The sequence below is a fragment of the Lathyrus oleraceus genome, chromosome 5 (assembly GCF_024323335.1).
Source record: "Lathyrus oleraceus cultivar Zhongwan6 chromosome 5, CAAS_Psat_ZW6_1.0, whole genome shotgun sequence".
Taxonomy (NCBI): domain Eukaryota; kingdom Viridiplantae; phylum Streptophyta; class Magnoliopsida; order Fabales; family Fabaceae; genus Lathyrus; species Lathyrus oleraceus.
The window spans coordinates 229054541-229075782 of record NC_066583.1 but is presented as its reverse complement, the minus strand read 5'-3'; the positions used below and the strand labels follow the sequence as shown (position 1 = coordinate 229075782).

The 21242-nt window shown below is 35.3% G+C and overlaps 1 non-coding gene across 1 annotated transcript; it reads left to right on the top strand.

Moving 5' to 3' along the window:
• The first annotated feature begins 13138 nt into the window (after positions 1-13138).
• On the top strand, positions 13139-13210 carry TRNAQ-UUG (transfer RNA glutamine (anticodon UUG)). The gene has a single exon. It is a non-coding gene; the product is annotated as a tRNA-Gln (tRNA).
• The last annotated feature ends 8032 nt before the right edge of the window (positions 13211-21242 follow it).

Below are 21242 nucleotides of genomic sequence, written 5' to 3'. Positions count from 1 at the left end.
GAATCATCTCTTGATTGATCTCCTTGTATTGAGGGTCTTAAACCCTAGATATGAGCTTGATAGAGTTAAAGAAAGTTATGATTCTAATAACTTCATATTGATCTCAATATCACTGTCGTTATACAGTTTCCATATTCTAATATCATGACTTTATTTTCTATGATTCTGTCACAGCATGTGTATAGCTGTCATGACCAATTCCTTCCATATATGTTCATTATTGTAATTAGTCCTAGCTTAATTCTAGGATCTCATATGTACTACAACCGTGTATATAAACACAGTTTGTCAAATGAATAGATAAGCCATTTTTATACCTTTCTATCTTGGCATCAGAGCACTTAAGCTTGAAGGCTCTCGATCCAATCATGTCATCCGCTGCTAACACAAATCACAAAAATGACCTACCTACAAATGTCTCTGTCAAGCTGGATAGAGATAACTATCTCCTATGGAAGTCACTAGTTCTTCCATTGATTAGAGGTTGCAAACTTGATGGTTACATTCTAGGAACCAAAGAATGTCCTGAACAGTTTATCTCCACAAATGACAAAACTAAGAAAAGCAATCCTGACTATGAAGAGTGGATTGCACATGATCAAGCTCTCCTAGGATGGCTAAGAAATTCAATGGCCATTGACATTGCAACACAGTTGCTGCATTGTGAAACCTCTAAGGAACTTTGGGATGAAACCCGAGGCCTAGCAGGTGCTCACACAAAATCAAGAACAATCTACCTCAAATCAGAATTTCATAACACTCGCAAAGGAGAAATGAAGATGGATCAGTATCTTCTCAAAATGAAGAACCTCTCTGACAAATTAAAGCTGGCAGGATCACTAATCTCCAGCTCGGACCTGATAATTCAGACACTGAATGGCTTGGATGCTGATTATAATCCTGTGGTGGTCAAATTATCTGATCAAATCAACCTTACTTGGGTTGATCTACAAGCCCAACTATTGGCATTTGAAAATAGAATGGAACAACTGAACAATTTCAGTAATCTCTCAATGAATGCTTCAGCAAACCTTGCAAGCCAAACCCATTTCAGAAGCAACAAATCTGGGACACGAGGCAACTGGAGAGGCTCTAACTTCAGAGGAGGTAGAGGAAGAGGTAGATCTAAACCAACATGCCAGGTATGTAACAAGATAGGTCACACTGCAGTGCAATGTTTTTACCGTTTTGACAAATCATACACAGGCTCAAATCACTATGCTGAGAATAACAAGCAAGAAAATCACAGTGCTTTCATAGCCTCACCTTACCACAGTCAGGACTATGAATGGTATTTCGACAGTGGAGCTAGCAATCATGTGACTCATCAAAATGAGAAACTCCAAGATCTCAGTGAAAGCAATGGTAAGAATTCTCTGCTAGTTGGCAATGGTAACAGGTTGAGAATATTGGGCTCAGGCTCGACTGAATTAAATAAACTCAACCTGCATAATGTCTTGCATGTCCCTGAAATAACCAAAAACCTGTTAAGTATATCTAAACTAACTGCAGACAATAATGCTATTGTTGAATTTGATGCAAACTATTGCTATGTGAAGGACAAAATGACAGGGAATGCATTACTAAAAGGGAAAGTTAAAGATGGATTATATCAACTCTCAAGTGCCAACTCCCAAGTCAATAAAGACCCATGTACCTACATGTCAGTCAAGGAGAATTGGCATAGAAAGCTTGGACATCCCAACAATAAAGTCCTGGAAAAGGTGTTGAAGAACTGCAATGTGAAGACATCATCAAATGATCACTTTTCATTCTGTGAAGCTTGTCAATTTGGAAAACTTCACTTGTTACCATTTACATCATCCTTTTCTCATGCTAAGGAACCTTTAGATTTAATTCATAGTGATGTATGGGGTCCAGCCCCAATTTCATCTCCATCTAATTTCAAGTACTATGTTCACTTTATTGATGATTTCAGCAGATTCACTTGGATTTTTCCCTTAAAACAAAAATCAGAAACAGTACATGCTTTCACTCAATTCAAAAACATGGTTGAAAATCAGTTTAGCAGGAAAATAAAAATCCTCCAATGTGATGGTGGAGGTGAGTATAAACCAGTTCAGAAAATAGCCATAGAGTCAGGAATCCAATTTAGAATGTCATGTTCATATACCTCTCAGCAGAATGGTAGAGCAGAAAGAAAACATCGACATGTGGCTGAACTAGGACTCACACTACTAGCACAGGCCAAAATGCCCTTACACTATTGGTGGGAAGCCTTCTCGACCTCAGTTTTTCTTATCAACAGATTGCCCTCATCAGTTAACCCAAATAAAAGTCCATATTCATTATTGTTTGGAAAGGAACCTGACTATGATGCCTTGAAGCCTTTCGGTTGTGCATGCTACCCTTGCCTCAAACCATACAATCAACACAAACTTCAATTCCACACCACTAGGTGTGTGTTCTTGGGATATAACAACTCTCACAAGGGATATAAGTGTCTCAATTCTCATGGAAGAATTTTTGTCTCAAGACATGTTGTCTTCAATGAGAATCACTTTCCATTTTATGATGGCTTTCTTGACACAAGGAATCCATTAAAAACTCTAACTGAAAGTGTCCCTATTGCTCTTCCTCCTTTACCAAGTACCACTACAAGTCACACAATTGAACCAAGTAACAATGATGTGAACCACCAGGAAGAAGACCTAGCTGTTAATGAAGTTCAACCAGTCCTCAGTGAGATCTTTGTCACTGCAGATGAGGCAACTTCTCATACAAATGAAACACCAGCAACAACAGGATCAATACAGGACACAGACCCAGTAGAGGATACATTAGAGGATAATCAACATGTCCAACAGATACGTACTAGGAGCAAGGCAGGGATTTACAAGCCCAAACTACCTTATATAGGACTGACAGAGACACACAAAGAGGATAAGGAACCAGAAAATGTAAATGAAGCACAAGTCAGACCAAGGTGGAAAGAAGCCATGGATGCAGAATTTAAAGCTCTAACATCAAATCACACTTGGACACTGGTACCATTTCAGGGGCAGAATAATATCATAGACTCAAAGTGGGTTTTTAAAACCAAGTACAAGGCAGATGGCTCAATTGAAAGAAGAAAAGCAAGACTGGTTGCCAAAGGTTTTCAACAAACTGCAGGTCTGGACTATGATGAAACCTTCAGTCCAGTGATCAAATCCAGCACTGTAAGAATTGTTTTATCCATTGCAGTACATTTAAATTGGGAAGTTAGGCAATTGGACATAAACAATGCATTCTTGAATGGCAATCTCAAAGAAACTGTGTTTATGCATCAACCAGAAGGATATATAGACTCAACCAAACCTCATCACATATGCAAATTAACCAAGGCAATCTATGGCCTGAAGCAAGCCCCAAGGGCATGGTTTGACAGGTTGAAGGATACTCTACTAAAATGGGGATTTCAAAACACCAAGAGTGATTTATCACTGTTTGTCCTTAGAGGAACTGACCATATCACACTTCTCCTCATATATGTTGATGACATAATAGTAACAGGGAGCAACAAAAGGTTCCTAGAGACCTTCATTACTCAACTAAACATTGTTTTCTCTCTTAAAGACCTAGGTCCTCTACACTACTTCCTGGGAATTGAAGTACACAGAGATACTGGTGGAATGTACCTGAAACAAACAAAGTACATTAGAGACTTGCTCAAAAGGTTTAATATGGAAAAAGCCTCATCCTGCCCCACACCAATGACAACAGGGAAACAACTAACCGCTGAAGGAGAACCTATGGTCAACCCTACACTATACAGACAAGCAATAGGTGCACTACAGTACCTAATCAATACTAGGCCAGACATAGCATTCTCGGCCAACAAACTCAGCCAATTTATGAGTTCCCCAACCATAGATCATAGGCAAGGAATAAAAAGAATATTAAGATATCTCCATGGAACAACAAATTTATGTCTTCATATCAAGCCCTCAACTGATCTTGATATTGTTGGATTCTCTGATGCAGATTGGGCTACTAGCATAGATGATAGGAAATCCATGGCAGGACAGTGTGTGTTCCTTGGTGAGACATTAATCTCGTGGGCCTCGAGAAAACAAAGAGTGGTGTCAAGGTCAAGTACTGAGTCAGAATACAGAGCGTTGGCTGACCTAGCAGCTGAAGTAGCTTGGATTAGATCGCTATTAGGTGAGCACTATGCCAAATAAGGGAAAAGAGGGCGCTTTTTTTGGCCTATAACAGCGCTTTAAAGCGCCTTTTAATCTGGCGTTGGCATAGGTAAAGACAGCGCTTTTTTTCCTGGTGAAAGCGCTCTCTAAAGTGGCTCTTTAAGCCCTTTAAGGGCCACTTTAGAGGGCACTTTTTAAAGAAAGCGCCCTCTAAAGTGGAAACTTTTAAGGGTTTAGAGGACGCTTTTACTGGAAAGCGCCCTCTAAAGTGGAAACTTTTAAGGGTTTAGAGGGCGCTTTTACTGGAAAGTGCCCTCTAAAGTGGAAATTTAAAGGGTTTAGAGGGCGCTTATTTTGGAAACCGCCCTCTAAAGTGGGTGGTTATTTAATTTTTTTTTTTAAAAAGCGCTATATTTATTTATTTATTTTAGACAACCTGTATATTGAAGCAGTACACCTAAAACTGTATAATTTGAAGCCTTTTTTCACACATTGCATTCAACAAGCCTTATATACAACAATCCATACATATACAACAATCCACTGATATATAATCGTTTAACTTCTAAAGATTCTAAATATACAACCAATTCATAACTTAAAAAGAAATAAAACTAAGTAGCAAAAGCATCTCTGAGATGTATGTTTTTTTTGCTAGCCGCAGTCTTCTTAGCAACAACCTCTTTTTGTTCAATATCAATAGCATGAACCTAAAATATCATAAAATTAGTTAGGTGAAGTATAAGATCAAGAATTAACATTTTCTATGCATAAATATCATATAATTGTGTTTATACCTTTTTTTTTATGCAACTGACTCGATTTGCTGTAATAAAAGCCATTTTATCTGTAATAAAGAAAATAATTAAAATCATTTGACCTGTACCTTTTTCACTAAGTTCTCTTTCTTTTCTTGGTTGGAATATGTTCTACATGTCTCTTAACAACACGGACGGTTGGATTGATCCAAATACCCTCATTATGATCATTTCTAATATATGAATCATTTGATATAATATTCTCATCTTGATCATTTCTGGTAAACGATTCAATCTCAACATCAATATCACCTTGATCTCCAGTGTTTTCATCAATTACTTTGTTGGAAAAAAGAACTATAGACCATTTCGTACTTTTCAGATCATTGACATAGAACACTTGTCTAGCTTGAGAGGCTAGAATAAAAGACTCATCTTTGTATCCCACCCTATTAAGATCCACTTGCAAAAATCCTGACTTATCCATTCGAATGCCGTTATTATTTTCAACCCACTTGCAACCAAATATAGGAATCTGAAACTTCTCATAATCAAACACCCAAATGCGCTCGATAACACCAAAATACGATAGATTTGCAAATTTGGGGTTTAAGTCCTTCACACTTGATATGTGCATTGCTTCAGCTACCACGGTGACACCACTATTCTGCATAGTACTTTTATCATCTTGTTCTTTGGTATAAAATGTATATCCATTAATCGCGTATGCGCTATAAGAAAAAACATGGAAACTTGGACCATATGCTAAGCATCTCAACCTTTCTGTTATTGAAGCGGGATCTGAATAATACTTTGAATAAATATGATCCTTAAACCAAGGTATAAAACATCGATTGTGCTCTCGTACTATCCAATTTTCATTTCTATTGGGATTTAAACCTCGGAGAATATCCTTGTGAATTTCAACATACGACTCAACCTCATTCTCATTGTGCAGAACATACAAATGCACTTGATCCCGTTCGACCCTTGATACTGCCACGATTTTATTTCCAATTATATTTTTTCCTTCTTTCTTTTCGACAAGCTGAGACTTGGGGAGTCCGATTGACTGAACATTAGACAAATATTCAGTACAAAACTCAATCGCTTCTTCAACAATGTATCTTTCAACCATACAACCTTCTGGTCGACTTCGGTTCTTCACGTACCCTTTTAATATTTTCATATAACGTTCAACAGGGTACATCCATCTCATATAAGCTGGTCCACACAATTGTGTCTCTTTCACAAGATGAACAACTAGATGTACCATTATGTCAAAAAATGATGGAGGAAAAAACATTTCAAGCTCACACAAAGTAATAACGATTTATTTTTGCAACATTGGTAAGATCGCAGGATTGATCACCTTACTGCAAATTGACTTGAAGAAAGAACACAACTTAGTTATAGAGCTTCTTACTTTTTCTGGAAGAATAGAACGTATACCTATTGGGAGAAAATGTTCCATTATAACATGGCAATCATGGGTCTTTAAACTCTTTAACTTGAGGTCTTTCATAGACACAAGTCTTCTAATATCTGAAGAGTACCCTTCTGGAACTTTAACTTCACTTAGAAACTTACACAATGTTTTTTTCTCCTTTCTAGATAGAGTACAAGCAGCAGGCGGTAGATATGTTCGTTTTCCTTTCTTCAAGGGTCCTAATTCAGTTCTTATTCCCATCGTTATCAAGTCCTTTCTTGCCTTAAGGCCATCCTTAGACTTTCCTTGTATATTGAGTAACGTGCCAATAACACTTTCAAATACATTTTTTTCAATATGCATAACATCAAGAAAATGTCTCACATACAAGGACTTCCAATACGACAATTAAAAAAAACTGACCTCTTCTTCCACCCACTTTTGACAAGTGTGTGGGCAAAAGGCTTGCCAAACTGAGTATCCAAATCTTTCACCTTTTCAAAAATTTGATCACCCGTCAATATAGGTGGAGCTCTGCCTTGTTCTGTCTCTCCATTGAACGCCTTTCTCCATCCACGGTAGTGATGATTTGAATTTAAGAATCTCCGATGACCGAGAAAGACATTCTTCTGACCAAACTCCAAGCGCTTCCAATCTGTTTTATCTTCACAAATAGGACACACACATTGACCTTTTATGCTATACCCTGATAGATTTCTGTATGCTGGAAAATCATTAATTGTGCCAAACAACATCGCCCTCAAGTTGAAACTTTCTTTCCTATATCCATCATAAACCTCCACACCGGTCTCCCACAAAATCTTTAAATCTTCGATTAAGGGCTTCAAGTACACGTCTATGTCATTCCCTGGTTGTTTAGGTCCAGAAATCAACATAGACAACATCATGTACTTACGCTTCATACATAGCCATGGAGGTAGGTTATAAATCATAATAATTACAGGCCATGTACTGTGTGAGATACTCTGGATACCGTGTGGGTTCATTCCATCAGTAGATAATGCCAAGCGAAGGTTTCTTGATTCTTCTCCAAATTCAGGATAGTCATTATCAATTTTCAACCACTGTGGTGAATCTGCCGGATGTCGATACTTTCCATCTATAATTCTTTCATCTGCATGCCAGGTCAAGTGTCTTGAATCAGTTTCACTACGAAACATGCGTCTAAATCTCGGAATAACAGGAAAATACCACAAGACTTTTGCTGGAGACAACTTGTTCTTATATCGCGAGACACCGCATTTAGGACACTCATTTAACGATGCATACTCATTTCGAAACAAAATGCAATCGTTTGGACATGCATGTATCTTATCATAGCTCATGCCAATAGAGCACAACATCTTTTTGGTCTCATATGTTCGATTGGGAAGAACATTATCCTCAGGAAGCATATCTTTCAAAAGGGCTAATAACTCTGTGAAACTTTTATCCGACCATCCATTGCCCGCCTTTAAGTTGTACAACTTTAATACCGTAGACAATCTTGTGAATTTAGTGCAACCATCATACAAAGGTTTCTCTGCATCACTTACCAACCTCTCAAACATTTCGGGACAATCCTTAAGATCTCCTTCAAGTGTTTCTGCAATCTCTTCAACTCGATCACAATCGTATGTATCTGCGCCATTATAGTTTGAGGCATAGGTCGTACTATCCCCCGGTTCAACATTCTCGTTACTTTTCTCACCATGCAAATTCCAACATGTATAACTCCGATCAATTCCATGCCTCATTAGATGCGATGTCAACTGAATTGCGTCAACCCGTTTCCCATAACAACAACCCAAGCAAGGACATATCATTCTACTGGGGTCTTCGGCGTGCGCAACGGCAAACTTAACAAATTCTAATACCCCATTCTCGTACTCTTTCAACAATCGATTGGAAGACATCCATGTATTATCCATTACTAATTAGAATAAACAAAAAACAATTTCAGAAGAGAAACCAAAAATGGGATGAGACAAAACAATTTCGCTTTATTGAGTTAGTCTCTGTGCAGGGCATTCATGTCTCCAACAACAACTCAAAACCAAAACAATTTTGGTTTATTGAGTTAGTTTCTCAACATTTTCAGATATCTCTGACTTCAATAGCATGAGAATGTATGAACCATGTATTAAGCATTAGTGGTATGCACTAATTTGTAGCATAGTTATATATCATCATATAGTTTTTACAAAAGATAAACATTGACTAGAAAATATATATGTAGAATTGTATAATGGTCTAACTGAAAGCTAACAGAAGAATAGTCGACTCTAATTTACTCTATCAAATAACATCCATACCTAAACTTCTTAAGTTACTAGCTACGCTATGTATGCTAGAATAAATACACTCATAAGCTGCATAGTGTACCTTTGATTGGTAGAAGGTGTTTTAGATATTGCTGCCTCCTTTTTCTACATCGAGAAACAAATGGAACAGTTGGTGAAATTTAACCCATAATGCCTAGTCTCCATTGCTAGCATTGCAACACAATAATTATTGTTGAGAATACTCAATAAATGTATGAACCAAGAAAAATGAAACCAAAAATGAACAATAGCGAACGTCAGAAGAGAAACCAAGTAATATGAAGATTAGAAAAATACCTATGGTGTCAAAATCGAACAGCTAACAACGAATTAATAGAAGGAGGAAACGTCGTAGATCTAACAGAGGTGGAAGGAGAACGCCTTAGAAGTAGCGAAAATCGTAGCAGTGAGAACCCTAACGTGAAAAAGAACGAAAATAACAGAGAGTGAAATAACAAAACGCGCAGTATGTTATAATTTTAATGTTTACTAAAGGAGACCTTAGAGGACGCTTGTGGAAAAAAAGCACCCTCTAAAGGGGGCCTAAGAGGGCGCTTATGAAATTGCTCTCTAAGGCTTTCCAAAAGCGCTTTATAAACTGGAAATGCACATGGACTTATAGAGCGTTTTTTTAAAAGCGCCCTCTAAGGGTAACCTTAGAGGGCGCTTTCTAAAAAGCGCCCTGTATTGTTGTCCCTCTATCTCCTCCTTATTTTTTCGCTTCACCTTAGAGGGCGCTTTATTACAAAAGCGCCCTCTAAAGTGCGCTGTCTATTCCAGTTGTTCGCTCCTTATTTTTTCGCTTCACTTTAGAGTGCGCTTTTGTAATAAAGCGCCCTCTAAGGTGCGCTGTCTATTCCAGTTTTTGGCGTAGTGGAGCTAAAACTTCCTATGCCCAGGAAACCAGTTTTATGGTGTGATAACTTGAGTGCCAAGGCACTAGCATCCAATCCAGTGATGCATGCTCGATCCAAACATATTGTAATAGATGTCCGCTACATACGTGATCAAGTACTTCAAGATCAAGTCACAATATCCTACGTACCCACAGCAGATCAAATTGCAAATTGCTTAACCAAACCTCTCACACACACAAGGTTCAACATGGTGATAGACAAACTTGGGGTGACTGTGTCACCATCAGTTTGAGAAGGGGAGTTAAAGAAAGTTATGATTCTAATAACTTCATATTGATCTCAATATCACTGTCATTATACAGTTTCCATATTCTAGTATCATGACTATATTTTCTATGATTCTGTCACAGCATGTGTATAACTGTCATGACCAATTCCTTCCATATATGTTCATTATTGTAATTAGTCCTAGCTTAATTCTAGGATCTCATATGTACTACAACCGTGTATATAAACACAGTTTGTCAAATGAATAGATAAGCCATTTTTATACCTTTCTATCTGATAGAGCATGGGTGATCACACACACTACCTACAAAAACAACAAACTATACATGTCCGTGTGTATATGTGTTTGTGTGTTTTATCATTTTTATGTGCAAATATGTAAATTTTGTCTTATATGTGTTGATGAGAGTAATGTAAATTTGTACATTTGATTTTGAATATAATGAAGATCTTGTATTATGTGTTGATGAGAATAATGTAAATTTGTACATTTGATTTTGAAAATAATATAGTAATTCTCAAACTTATGTAGGTTATAATATTTAATAATGTAACTTCACTAATTCTACCTTCGTAATTATAAAAGTATATATATTTATGTGTATATATACATATACATATATACCAATAACATTCTAGTTTTTCTTTAGACGTGAGTCAATCTAAAAAAATATAGTCCATCACAACCATGTCTTAATGACGATAATTAGTGTCTCAACTATCATGTTTTCAATGTGTTTTAAGTTTATAATATGATATAAACATCGATCACCATTAACTGGAACGGAGCCAAAACTCTTAATTAATGGGGACAAGTATATATATATATATATATATATATATATATATATATATATATATATATATATATATATATATATATATATATATATATATATATATATATATATATATATATATATATATATATATATATATAAGAGATATATAGAGAGAGAGAGAGAGAGAGAGAGAGAGAGAGAGAGAGAGAGAGAGAGAGAGAGAGAGAGAGAGAGAGAGAGAGGAGAGAGAGAGAGAGAGAGAGAGAGAGAGATTTAATTGAAATACATTGACAGTGTAAAAGGATTTTATACCGTCAGTTAATCTTAAACGTTGGATATTTAAATGAGTTTGACTTTTATTATAAAAACCTAGTAATGCAAATTGGTGATAGTGATGAATCGACAGTGTAAATCTTTTTACACTGATAGTGTATAGTAATTAATCCATATATATATATATATATATATCAAATTTGTAGATACATCTAAAAATAGATCTTGTTTGAATGAATTTGTATGAAATAATTTAGAAACTGTATATAATATTATTAGATATATGATATATAAAACAATTTTTAAACTAATTATTTATATAATAGAAATTATTTAGAAATTAATAATATGTATATAATAATATTAGATATATGATATATGAAACACTTTTCAAATTAACTATTTATAATATTAGATGATAAATAATATATATTATGGAAAATGTTAAATAAGTAAAGAAAATGACATGTCAGTCACGTTGTAATTGAAAAACCCATTTTGATAATTTATTATCAATTCTCTACTATGTAACATAACAATCCAATCATGTATAATTATTATTATTAAGTTGTCACATGCAATTCTTGTATTTGATTATATGCTTTTATCCTAAGATATAATAGTGCTGGATATACTTTATATTAGTATAGTATATGATATTAAATGTAGATAGTTTAAAAATTAGTGGGGGCATGGGCCTACACTTTGCCATGAATGGCTTCGTCCCTGCCATTAACATAATATAATCATTATATTATATTATATTATATTTTTTTATATATATATATATATATATATATATATATATATATATATATATATATATATATATATATATATATAACATTTTAGTCAATTCTTTATGCGTGAGACAATCTAAAAAAGTCAAATCCACTGCAACCATGTCTTAATAACAATAGTTAGTGTCCCAACTATCATGATTTTCAATGGGTTTTTAGTTTATAATATTATATAATCCCGCTCACCTTTAATGGAATATAGTAATTATAATTATAATTATATAGATTCATAATATTTGCTAACATGAAGCATATTTGATAATATTCATATTGTAATATCACTTAAGATTCATATTCATATACTTTTCTTTCTTTATAATAATCTAGGAAATTTATCCTTAAGTACTAAATTTGTAATTTTATTTCAATCTAACTATAACTCGAACTTAGAGACTTGATTTCTAAGTATTAATGCTAGTTTCTTTTACATACCAAATACATATTGACATATCCATTGTTTCTTGTCGTTTCTTTCTTTCTAACTTAATTTTACTTGGGTCTAGTAACTTGCTTACTAAGTACTAATATAGTTATTTCCTTCATCTTATAACACTCAAATTATTTATCTTCAAACTTCTATAGTGTATTTGGAGATTTAACCATAATGTTAAAGGTAATTAAACAATAATTCAATTAAAGGTATCTAAAATGTTTCCTGAAGTTCTATAATATCAATTGCATTCATGAATTAATCATAAAGAATTGGAGTGACATTAAAATACTAAACTTTCTAATAATATATTAATATACATTATCTTTTTAATATAATTCATGCCATCCAATTTAGAGTTTCCTAGACTTAGTTATATCAAGTAAAACCCGGCTAAATCAAATCAATTTTCTGCATAATTTGTAAAACAAAAACGCCAACTTCATAATAGTAAATGTATGGTAAAAATATATAAAAATCTCCATTATAAAAGTTATGTAGATTATCTTTTAAATGAATTTGGTCTCATCCCAATTGGAGTTTTCTAATTCAAGTTTCATCAATTTGAAACCAACATGTCACAATGATTTGATGCATAATTTCTAAAACAGAACAATCAACTTTACAATAGCACAAAATGCTATAAAGGTATGATAAAAATTATAGAACTCTCTTTCAAATGCAACTAGTCTCATCCCGATTGGAGATTTCTATTTCTAGTTATATCAATTCGAAACTAGCTATGTGACAACAAATTTCTGCATAATTTCTAAAACAACACAATCAACTTTTATCTAACTTGTAAAAAGGTTTTTAAGTATCAATACTAAGTCAAAAGTAACAAAAACATATATTTAAAGTGAAGGTAATCAAGTCTAGTTTCTAGAAACAAACAAGAATTCAAAATGATGCTAGTCGAAAACATTATTGACAAAATAAAAAACGTGTTGAATATAAAATTTATGGAATCTTAGTATAAATGGAAAAATATCACGCCCATACTTAGTTTCCATGGTTCAAATTCTTACAAGACCAAAATTTTATCATCTGGTTCTATGGTGTAGTGGTTAGCACTCTGGACTTTGAATCCAGTGACCTGGGTTTGACTCCCGGTAGGACCTTTATTTTAATTAACTACATATTTGCAATTGTAAGTCCTTGCAACAACAATTTTTTTGGAGGAGGCCACTTTTCATAGTGCTAACATGATGTTGAGTAATAGATATGGAGATGGATCTTTGGTTATCCTCCTAATATATTTCACAAATGATTTCAAGCTTATAGATCGACCAACCCTACTATAATAGGTGAGGGTGAGATGACCATCTATTTCCTTATGGGTTGAATTTCTTCATGTTCAAGCAACAAGGTTATACCTCAAGGATGGGCATATTATGCCAGCCACTAGAATGTAATAAGGTGACCTGTTAGGTTCACTCCTTTTTGCTCTTGTGCTACATCCACTTACTCAATAGATCAAAGACAATTCTAAACTTCTTCTTCATGCCAATTATCTCGATGATGGGACTATAATAAAGGATTCAAAAGAGGTGGTTAAATCCTTTAACATACTTCAAGAGACCGGTCGAGGACTAAGTCTCAAATTGAATATCCGTAAATATGAGATATTTTGGCCTTTGTGTGATGGTAGTAAACTTTATGGGGGAGTTGTTCCATTCAAAAATTGAGAGGTCGACATTAGGGATAAAGCTTATTGGAGGGGACGTTAGTTGATATGACGACTTTATCGAAGGCTTTTCTAATAGTGAGGTTGCTTTTGTGGCTTTTAGGCCCCCATCTTGGATGTTACATGATCATACATTAAGAGACAACATGATATATGATATGTACTTTTATATTGATAGATGCTTAAATGATTTAAATGTTTCGATTCTAGATTTTAAGTTTAGAAAATTTACTAGCAGGGCCAGGCCAATCAATTCGGGGGCCCTGTTATAATTTAAAAAATCAGTCTAAAAGTATTAATTTATACTAAATTAAAAAAAAATGATAAAAATGCATAGAGTTTAAAAATAAATTATGATTTTACACCTTATTTTAAGAAATAGGTGTAAAATAGAATTTGAAAACAAACTGTGGTTTTACATCTGTTGTTAAAAAAATAGGTGTAAAATATTTTTTTTTAGAAATTAAAAAAAAAGGCCCTCCAAAGCTTGGGGCCCAGTGTTGTACCACATGCTGCACCTGCATTGGGCCGACCCTGTTTACTAAGAAGAAGACCATCCCTCATAAAACATAATATGTTTTGGTGAATGCCCTTTTTAATAAAAGTGTTTAAGATATAAATGTAATATTTGACATGAACATAAGACAAAAACAATTTTTGATTGTTTGCAAGCATCACATGCTTAAGAACTTCTCCTTTATATTCATATTAATGGGCTAGGCCAACATATTCCCCCTATAAAGTACCATACTATCCTTAAAAATCAACTTATCATTCCTTTATTTCTTATTGATGAGGTTTTTACTGTTTGCCACAACATGTGCTCGGATACATTTAGGGAACACACGATTCAATTTAGGGAGCTTACAGACTTCAAATCCCGACATGACTTTGTTAGAGATGTCTTATTTGATATATTTCAGTGGACCAGAGTATTTATAAGGAAAAAGGCGCTTGTGAATTTCTCGGTTGACCCACAAGAGGAGAGATCAACACATATGCCAACATATATTCTGGTGTACAAGTGGGTAGGAGGGAAACATGCACATGTAGACTCGACTAGAATTTCCCCATAGTAGGATTAAAGACATAAGGTTTTACTATGAGGCATCCCTCAAAGCCACTTCAAGTAAATTTGCCAAGCCTAAGAAAGAGTGATCTGATAATCAATATGATTTTATAACATTTGCCTTTGACACTTTTGGTTTTCTAGCATAAGAAGCAATGAATCTTTTGCAAAGAGAGAAAAGACTCCTGCATAACAATGCCACGCCTCCTAGGACTATGAATGTAGTTTTTAAGATGATTGGGTTTTCCATCCTAAAAGAGGTAGCAACATAACTTGTTGTCTGTTTGTCTACTTTTTTATGTATTTATTATATATTTATATGATGTATTTTTATAAAAAAGGAAAAAAATAAAAACCCTAACACCAATTTACTTGATATTGTTCCTAATTCCTTCATAATTTAACACTTCTAAAGTTAAACAACATTAATCCAAATCTTAAAGCAATCATAACAAACTTAAAACTATAATGCAAGAACTTTGTATCATCTCATTCATCATTTCAACTTGTCCTCTTTTAACACTTGTGGTTTTCTAGCACAAGAAACGTTAGCCTTTTGCAGAGAATGCAAAGACTCATGCATAACAATATTGTGTCTCCTTGGACTATGAATCTAGTTTTTAAGATGACTGGTTTTGCCACTAAAAAAGAGGCAGCGACACAAAATTTTGCATGTTTACCTTTTATTTATGTATAATCTTTATTATATATATTTATATGATGTATTTATATTAAAAAATGGAAACAACAAAAACACTAACACCAATTTACTTGAAATTGTTCCTAATTCCTTCATAATCTTACACTTCCAAAGTTAATCAACAATAATCCAGCTCTTAAAGCCACCATAACAAACTTAAAACTATAATTCAAGATATTTATTTCATATCATTCATCATTTCAACTTATCATCTTTTATCCTAAAATCCATAATTCATAATTGGAGGTTAAAACCATTTATGGTTCAAGTTTCTTCCTACTATTGTAATACACATAAAAGGGAGGAGAAGGAACTCACCGTTTTTTTATATTTCCTTAAAGACTTCAAGATAAGTGAATTGATTTAGGTATTAATATAACTCATGATCTATCTTGATGTTAAACCTCTATTGGTTCACTTCTTTTCCTTCCATGATTTTCTCTTCAAGAATTGGAGTGAGGTTTATTTGCATGTGTTAAAGGGTTAAAAGAGCTTGATATAAGTTGTTTTTTTCCTCTCTATTTTGTGATGAAAATCCTAAGAGGGACGGAAAGAAGGATTTGTTTCCATTTGGTTGACTAATGGTTTAAATAGGGGAAATTCTTGTAGCATAATGATAAGTTTGCCCTTTTTAGTAACAAATATTTCCCAACATATCCTCATCATCTCGACTTATAAAAACACAATTAACCCATACCACTTATTAATAACTATAATAATAATAGTCAAGTTAATGTGAGACGTTACACAAATGTCCAAGTTAGTGAGAGAATGAGAAGTAAAGTGAGAGTGAGAATAAACTTGAATACTTGAGAATGACATGATTTTCCTTTTAAATAGTGGGAATGATTTGAAGCAGAAGCATGGATTGCAGCCAAGTTATCTGAATGATTTGGATGGCTAGTAATGCTTTTGAAGGTGGAATTACCTACTCTAGGAATAATATAAGTTTACATGCTCTTTACACCCGCTACCTTTTCTTTGTAATTGGGCCCTATGGGCGCCCCATAAGTGATGCCCCTTAAGCCATTGTGTCTGCTCTGCATGATGAGGTTTGCCTTATATGCTTTAGCCTGGTTGATTTTTGTGTGGAGGTTAAAGTCTTTGATGGGATGTCACTATCATTGAGAATAGAGCATTAAACGCCTTTCTTATAATATGTGTCACTTTCCTGAAAATAAATGACACATGCCCCTTACACTAGTTGGTAATGATGTTTCATCTTCTTTAGAATGCTTGTGTACTTTGAATAGTCTTCGATAAAATATCAATTGTTGGTAATGTGCAATGGATCATACTATCCTTAATGGACGGGGTGCTTATAAAGGTTTATGAAGCACCATTTTACGTAAAATGTTGCTTCAGAAACCTTTTTCTTCCATTTGTGACATGTAATCAAACTTCTCTCTACCTTACATCATCATTCTTTCTTGCGAGTTTTATTGCTTCACTTTTTTGGTTTATCTTATATGTGATCTTTGCTTGTTGGTACTCGACATGCATAAGTAGTCAATCTATTTTCCTTAAGATAAAGCCAACATCTTCTTCTTACATTCGTCTATTTCCTAGGGTTTCCTAGAAAATAAGATTTTGATACTTTTACTTCTCTTTCGAGATGTTTCTTCTACTTATGTCACTTTCTGATAAGAGTGTCTCTATTTAAAATTGCTTACTTGTCCAATATTTTTCGTATTAGTCTCTTTTTTGCACAGTTTCTTACTATGGAAATTGGCCAACTATGCTTTCGAAAACAAAGAGAGATATCTCAGTTGATTGGGTGGACCAGGAAACATATCTGGTTACTATATAAGGTTTATAAAAGGATTTTTGAAGTTGGATTTGCCTTTGAATCAATTGACTCATAAAGTGTTAGACGGTGTGGCTAGTGATCGAGAGGGGGGGGGGGTGAATAGATCACCTCTTTAAAATTAACGGATTTAACGTTTTATCAGAGTTTTCAAAAATGGCGGAAAAATCAGTCCCGAATCGACTTCCGTCTATTCTGAACCGCTACTAGAAAGCCGGACACACAAGTGTAATTGCTGGATTTTAATGAGAATGACAGAAACAATTCACACCAGAATTTTAACTAATTGAATGCACTTATCCTTAAAGTCTATTTCCAATGAATAAAATCTAGCTAACCGTTTTATCAAACAGTTGGTGTGTGTGTGATCGTTAATGAACAGCAATGGAGTTTGATTAAAGTTTTCTTGCCACTGCTGTCTTGAAAAAGAAGCAATCACCACACACTAACTGATATTGCGAAAACAGTTTGAAAAACGTAAAGAGGAGTAAGGTAAGAATACGATACGCAGAGATTTGGTAAGGAAGTTCCCCACGTCGTCCTCGCGTGTGGGTACGTCTCCCTCTCAATTTCAAATGAAATTGAGAACTTTGATTATCAATTATTGCCGAATCCGTTGATACAAGGTTTTGATACAAAGACAGAATTCTAAACTCTAAGAACCTCTTCTTGTATAAACCTTCACTTGATCTGAGCACGATCAAGATTTTCCTGCACAAAGTTGCAAACAATTCACCGGTTCCACGACCTGCTTGCGAAATCCCCCGATCTCCAAACGCAACGCTGCGGCTGAATGTGTTCTGCAAATGTGACTCCCAAACCCTCAAGAACACTCCAGTTCTTGAAGGACAAACCAGTAGGTTTTTCCTAGAAACCCCCTTCAATCTTCGACTCAGCTAGATCCTCGATCGTTCCACTGCAAACCACAGCTAGATCCTTGATCGTACCACTGAACGTTATCTCGATGCTTCTTTAATCCAAAGAACAAGAATTGTTATGTGTAAATGTTCTTGAAGAAAAGTGATTGAGAAGATGAAGAAGATGAAGTCTCTTTCAGGTTTCTATGTGCTCTCAAACAATTTCTCCAACACTGCTTTTTGATCTGTGTTCAATTGTTTTCCCTCAATGAATTCGTCATCTCTTACTGCTGTCACAACCTGTCTTTATATGCTGCAAAACAGTTGCTGTTATAACAAAAAACCGCTTTATGTATTGATGCATAGGAGTGTGTATCGATGCATACTGTAAGTTGTGTGAATTTTTGGTGAAATCAATTAATCATGTATCGATGCATAAATCGTATGTATCGATGCATGTGATTTTTACACTGATATGTATCGATGCCTGATGCGCATGTATTGATGCACAGGCTGTCTCAAGTAGTCCTGTATCGATGCAGGAATCGCGTGTATCGATGCACAGAGTTTTTGGCCTTCTATGTATTGATGCATGGCTCGTATGCATCGATGCATACTGAACATAAATTGTTTTGTGATTAATCACAGGCTACATGTATCGATGCAAAGGCTCATGTATTGATACATACTGATATAAAATGCATTTTAATTGTTATTTTAAGGGAATTTTCAATGTAGATTTATATGTATGGTTATGCAACAATAGAGTGGGATGAAGGACAAAGTAAGAACACAAATATATCATGTAATGCAATGCACAACTAATTTGGATGATGATCACACAATTTGCTATCATTAAAAGTTAATTCAAGTTAAAGAATTCTTTCACAAACTCCCCCTTTTTGATGATGGCAAATTCTTGGCAAGATGTGTGATACTCCCCCTGAGTTTGTGCATATCTGCATTTTTCTCCCCCTTTGTCAACATCAAAAAGAGGAAGAAACATAGATATCAGGCAGAAAGTGTAGCAGGGCATGGCAAAAATGGATAATAGGCTATCAATCACAAAGAAAGAAGCTGCAAGTTAAAGAATCATTCACAAAGAATCATTCAAAAGGTAAGGGCAATAACAAATAGAGATAAACAGAAATTGAAAAGCATTTTAAAGGTACGGACGAGTTTAAGAGTTACATAAGCTAAACCGTATATTGTGCAACAAAATGAAACTTGAGCAATATGAAATGAAATGCAGTGAGATGCAAGGATGGTGGGTTAATTTGGATTATTGCCACCACAGGACTCCTCATCATGTCTGTCAGGATCTCGGTAGCTTGGCGGAGGAGGAGGAGGAGGCATTGTGTCTGGATTTTGGCCCATGAAGGAGTATTGCCTAAATCGGTTCTGAACTTCAATGCTTCTAAAGCTGTCCATAATCCCAGGATTTTCACGGCAGTCATCCATAAAGCTGGACATTTCGTTGTAGAAAACCTGATGCCATTTAACCAAGTCTTGGTGCCAAGCGTGTTGATTGTGATACATCCGTGTATGCTCATCATGCCAGTCCCGATGCTCGTTGTGCCATTCAGATTGTTGAACATGCCAGTACCGTGCTTCTTCATGGCGTTCTTTGTTGACAATTTCCATCTGTTGAAGCATGTGAGTGATGTCCGCATTTGGTGTTGAGGCTGAAGTACCACCGGAGAATGGAGGGGCTGTAGGTTCAGGTACGTAGTTGGTGGGAGACCACCTTCGTGGCACCCAATCTCCCCAACCAGCATTGGCCGCAGCCTGTGGTGCATCTGTTTCAGTCGCATCCTGCATCTCTTCATCAGGCTGATCTTCAGCAACATGGATGCGTTCCGAAGGCACGTCAAAATTGTAAATTCTGGTTTTGGATTTTCTTTCGAAGAAATAGAAGCATTTGCGGTCTTTATCCCACCGATATCCCATATGCGATAGAGTGGCAGAGTCAAACTCTTGAGCTGCAGATGGAGATAGGAGAGGGACAATAGGTATTGCAACTTTCCAAAACTTAAGAATTTTCATTATTTGAGAAGCATAACCTAGAGCCACATTTTTGGAGTTGTCTCGCACGAAAAATAGACGTTTTACAAAGTAATTAGCCCAGTTTAAGAACACCTTATTTTGCAAAATGTAGAGAAGATGTATGCTGGGCCTGTCCAACCGCGAATGTCCACTGTTTGTTGGACGCAGAATATGAGTGATAATCCAGTGAAGAATACGCGGAGTTTGCTTGATCATACCGGACGTGACGTGTTCATCCTCACTCAATGGTCTATCAATCTTTAGGATAGAAGGAGTAAAGTCCTTCATGTCAAATTCAGGATCAAAGTGCAGGTCATGCCAGGACTTGATAGCCATCGACGGAAGCGGCATTTGAAACACCGTTTCCCAATCAGAGGCTTCAAAGGTATATGTTCTGACTCCGATAGAACACCGGAACATATAGCCTCTACCAGTTTGTAAACCAACATAAAAGGCCCGGATGAAATCCTCATGATACTCATCTTTTGTAGATAGAAAGGACCCAAGTCTTTGTGCATGTAAGAGTTCAACTACTTCATTTAGGTGCAGATGAACAACATCTATTTTGTCAAAGATATGAGGTTTCATTACCAACCTGGCCTTGAAGGATTCCTCAAATTCAGCAGCAATGGCAGGATGAAGTATGTCTAAGGCATTTGAAGGAACATCTGGTGGTTGCTGAGAAGTACCGGCTGCTTCCTTTCCCTTTCCTTTTCCTTTTGCTCTGACTGGAATAGTGCGTGGAGGCATGGTGATGTGAGATTTAGGGTTTTACCAAGTTTGTGAGAGAGAGTGAAGATGAGGAGGATTAGGGTTAGCCACTGGTTTTGGGGTTTTTTTAGGGCAGATGAGATGAAGTAATGAGATAGGGAGTGATATGATTGGCTGATGTGTCGATGCATGAGAGAGAAAGAAATGGCATTTAATTCAGATAGCATCAGTATGTATCGATGCAGATAGTCATGCGTCGATGCCAAGTATTCAAAA